The sequence below is a fragment of the Octopus bimaculoides genome, chromosome 3, assembly GCF_046866305.1.
Source record: "Octopus bimaculoides isolate indiv1 chromosome 3, ASM4686630v1, whole genome shotgun sequence".
Lineage (NCBI taxonomy): Eukaryota > Metazoa > Mollusca > Cephalopoda > Octopoda > Octopodidae > Octopus > Octopus bimaculoides.
The window spans coordinates 151,938,307-151,943,306 of NC_142930.1; the positions used below are offsets into that span (position 1 = coordinate 151,938,307).

A 5,000-nucleotide genomic window follows, 5' to 3' on the forward strand; every position below is an offset into this window, starting at 1 on the left:
TCAACGGGTGTTGACAGCAGATAGACCGCCTGACCATAACAATACTCATAATAATAATAATAATAATAATAATAATAATAATAATGATAATAATAATAGTAGTAGTAATAGTAGTAGTAGTAGTAGTAGTAGTAGTAGTAGTAGTAGTAGTAGTAGTAGTAATAAAATACCATTATTGCTGTTGTTATTACTACTACTGCTGCAATTGCTCCTCCTCCTCTTACCATTACGACCACTACAACTACTACGACTACAACTACTACTGCTACAACTACTACATCAATTTCTACCACTACTACTACAACTACTACGACTGCTACTATTAACTGCGTAACTCACCAATGCATAGAGAGTGACAGACAGACGGACAGACAAACGGACGGACAGACGGACAGACAGACAGGCAGACAGGCAGACAGGCAGACAGACAGGCAGGCAGACAGGCAGACAGGCAAGCAGACAGACAGGCAGACAGACAGGCAGACAGGCAGACAGACAGACAGGCAGACAGGCAGACAGACGGGCAGACAGACATATAGATAGATAGATAGAGAGAGAGAGAGAGAGAGATAGTGCTTTCTGGTCTAGTTAACAGACTTTGAGCTACCATCATCACCATCACCATCAACAGGTTCATCAACATCATCACCAGTATCACCTACATCAATACCATACTCATTGTCCCATTCATAAACACTGTCATTGTTCTATTCGTCGTCGTCGTCGCTGTGTTGCCGTCATCACTGTCAACATTTACATATATGTAAACAAGGCGAGTCATATGCCTCTAGTCATATTTTTTTGTTTCTACAGCTGAGAGCGGTAAGATTCTATTTAGCTCTAATTTTCATCTAACTGTATATATATATGTAACTTGTAAATGAAAGCATGTATGCGTACATACATACATGCATACATACATACATACATACATACATACATACATACATACATACATACATACATACATACATACGTACGTACGTATGAATGTATGTATGCTGTATGTATGTATACACACATCATATGCACGCATATATACATACATACATGCACACATTCATACAACATTCATATATACAGACATACGTACATACATACATTGTTGCATAGATACATACATACATACATACATACATACTTAGTTGCATAAATAGATAGATACATACATACATACACACACACACACACACACATACATACATACATACATACATACATACATACATACATACATACATACATGTATACGTGTAGAGGCGCAATGGCCCAGTGGTTAGGGCAGCGGACTCGCGGTCATAGGATCGCGGTTTCGTTTCCCAGACCGGGCGTTGTAGGTGTTTATTGAGCGAAAACACCTAAGGCTCCACGAGGCTCCGGCAGGGGATGGTGGCGAACCCTGCTGTACTCTTCCACCACAACTTTCTCTCACTCTTTCTTCCTCTTCCTGTTTCTGTTGTACTTGTATTTCAAAGGGTCAGCCTTGTCACACTGTGTCACGCTGAATATCCTTGAGAACTACGTTAAGGGTACACGTGTCTGTGGAGCGCTCAGCCACTTGCACATTAATTTCACGAGCAGGCTGTTTCGTTAATCGGATCAACTGGAACCCTCGATGTCGTAAGCGACGGAGTGCCAACAACAACAACATGTATACGTGAAAACACGTAGATACTTGCATACATAGATATGCACATACATGCGAAGATACATACTTGTGCTTTCAGCTTCGTATATATTAATATCATCATTTACATCATGTGCATTCAAATAAGTATGTGTGTGCGCCTGTGCGTGTGTGTGCCTGTGTGTGTGTGTGTATGCGCGCGCGTGCGTGCGTGTGTGTATAAATATATATGATCTATCAAACTTAATCAGTTCAATTTTGCCTTTCATTCATTTGGGTCAATAGAATGACTATCGGTTGATCACTAGGGTGAAAGTAATCGGCTTATCCCTTCCCCTAAATTCGCTACCCTTGTGCCAAAATTTGAAGCAATTTATTATGGTTGGCAAAATCGTGGGCCCGCCGGAAGATGCTTAGCAACGTTTCTTCCAGCTATTTACATGGGTTCAAATTCCGCCAATGTTGACTTTTTCGTTCATCCTTTCGAGTTCGATAAAATAAGAAAAACTTGAACACTGAGGTCAATGAGGTCGACTTAGACTCTTACCCTAAGATCTCAGGCCCTCGACCTATAATAGAGATCATTATGGTTTAACCCTGCACCTTTGCTGAGAGGATGCAACGAAGCGTCAGCTGTCCACAATCAGTGGACTAAGGCAGTGCTCCGCAACCGGCATGATGCTAGGTGTGCCGCAGTGTAACCTGAAAATAATATTTTCCGTATACTTTTGATTGTATTATTAGTTCATGGAGGCGCAATGGTGCAGTGGTTAGGGCAACGGACTCGCGGTCATAGGATCGCGGTTTCGATTCTCAGACCGGGCGTTGTGAGTGTTTATTGATCGAAAACACCTAAAGCTCCACGAGGCTCCGGCAGGGGATGGTGGCGAACCCTGCTGTACTCTTTCACCACAAACTTTCTCTCATTCTTACTTCCTGTTTCTGTTGTGCCTGTAATTCAAAGGGTCAGCCTTGTCACACTGTGTCATGCTGAATATCCCCGAGAACTACGTTAAGGGTACACGTGTCTGTGGAGTGCTCAGCCACTTGCACGTTAATTTCACGAGCAGGCTGTTCCGTTAGTCGGATCAACTGGAACCCTCGACGTCGTAACCGACGGAGTTCTAACATATTATTAGTTTAGGTGTGCCGCCGAATTCTGAAAAGAATATAAGTGTACCGCAAGTGAAAAAAGGTGGCGGTGCAGTGAACTAAGGTAACACACTTCATTCAGATTTGAGGTCATTGCAGAGGATTCGTGAAGTTCCAAGCATCGTTATTTTTTTTGTAGATGATTCTCTCCTATTTCTCAGTCTACTTTGTGAGCTTCGTAATGACAGTTTGCAGGACGCTAACAAGAAAAGATACGTCGCTCATCTTCTTCAATGATTAGAGACATTTTGTTCAAATGATCATATCTGACTTTTTTTTTTTTCGTTCCAATACTCAGTCATCACCAAGACATGCAATATCTATTATAACACGATGTTTCTCTTCATTAACAACCACTACATTCGGTTTTCAATGTTCAATTTCATACTCTCTTTAACTCTTTTACTTGTTTCAGTCATTTGACTGCAGCCATGCTGGAGCACCGCCTTTAGTCGAGCAAATCGACCCCAGGACTTATTCTTTGTAAGCCTAGTACTTATTCTATCGGTCTCTTTTGCCGAACCGCTAAGTTATGGGGACGTAAACACACCAGCATCGGTTGTCAAGCGATGTTGGGGGGACAAACACAGACACACAAACATGCACACACACACACACACACACACACACACACACACACACACACACACACACACACACACACACACAAATATATATATATATATATATATATATATATATATATACACGGGCTTCTTTCAGTTTCCGTCTGCCAAATCCACTCACAAGGATTTGGTCGGCCCAAGGCTATAGTAGAAGACACTTGCCCAAGGTGCCACGCAGTGGGACTGAACCCGGAACCATGTGGTTGGTAAGCAAGCTACTTGCCACACAGCTACTCCTACCACAATTATTATTATTATTATTATTATTATTATTATTATTATTATTATTATTATTATTATTATTATCATTGGTGAGCTGGCAGAATTGTCAGCACGCCGAGCAAAATGCTTAGCAGCATTTCGTCTCTCTTTACGTTCTGAATTAAAATTCCGCCAAGGTCAACTTGGCCTTTCATCCTTTCGGAGTGAAACACTGGGATCGATTTTGACTGATTCCGAAAATGTCAGTGAGTAGATAAGTGCTTGTACGTGGCTAAGAGTTGTTTTGACTCTTATTTCTAGCAATACTGGTTTTGTCTAGCCCCATCAGTCCCTTTAGTGACGAGTATATTTGTGCCTTTCGGTTGTAAACTGCGAATAGCCACCTTAATAATCTATAATTCTCACTTCACCATTTTTGGAATCAGTCAGTGTTTCCTATGGTATTCTCTATATGGCTGACAAGGTGAGTTGTTTTAAACCCTCGGCAACGGAGTAATGGATCACTGATGAAGATTTATCAAATCTGAAATCAGTGTTGATATATGACTCCGTAAGGAGCTAGTCTCCCTTGTCAGTGGTTAGATAAGTGGTTACATGTGGATAAGAGTTGTTTTGGTTCTTATTTCTAGCAATACTGGTGCTGACTAGCACTCTCAATCACTTTAGTAACGACTATATATATATATATATATATATATATATATATATATATATAGCCGAGATGGTAGTTATGGAGCCGTTGTAAATTTCCGATATAGCGGATATATAATTGTTAAAGAGGACAATAAACGTTAAGGCAAGACAAACATCCCAAGTGTTGGCTTGTTTACGTTCCTGTAACCTAGCGGTACGGAAAAATTTGCCGATACAATAACTACCAGATTTAAAAGAAAAAAGAATAAAAGCAGATGTACTGGGTCGATTTGTTCATCTAAAACCTTTGAAGGCTGTAATTCAATAACTAATAAAAGTAAAAGATAAAATGTACCTAAAAATATACAAGAGGTTAACTGCAATAACTATATTCATGTTATTGTCTCATTGAAGAAATTTCCCATTGCTCATTATACTTTTAATTAATTTACAAAATAAATACAAGACTGTCTTTTTAACTAAACACTTCCATTGTCTTATGAAATATTTTTGTTGGATTTTTTTTCGTTTTGTTGTTTATTTTTAATGTGCCTCTTTCCTAACTCTTACTGGGTATTTTAAAGGAAGGGGAAAATTTCAATAAATTTGCTGAATATTATATGGGAAGCGTGAAATTTCAATGAGTTAAGAACGTCTATGCGTCAACTTTTAAGTGTTACACACACATTCACTCATACACATACATTCACACACATACACATACATTCACGCACATACAC

General features: G+C 39.7%; 1 protein-coding gene across 1 annotated transcript in view; it reads left to right on the plus strand.

The window, feature by feature from the left end:
* The first annotated feature begins 288 nt into the window (after positions 1-288).
* The window catches only part of LOC106874994 (V-type proton ATPase subunit H), a 94,849-nt gene continuing 90,137 nt past the window's right edge, over positions 289-5,000 (plus strand). Inside the window, exon 1 of the mRNA XM_089349789.1 lies at positions 289-822. The gene's annotated coding sequence lies outside the window, so the exon portion shown is untranslated. The remainder of the gene's footprint in view (positions 823-5,000) is intronic.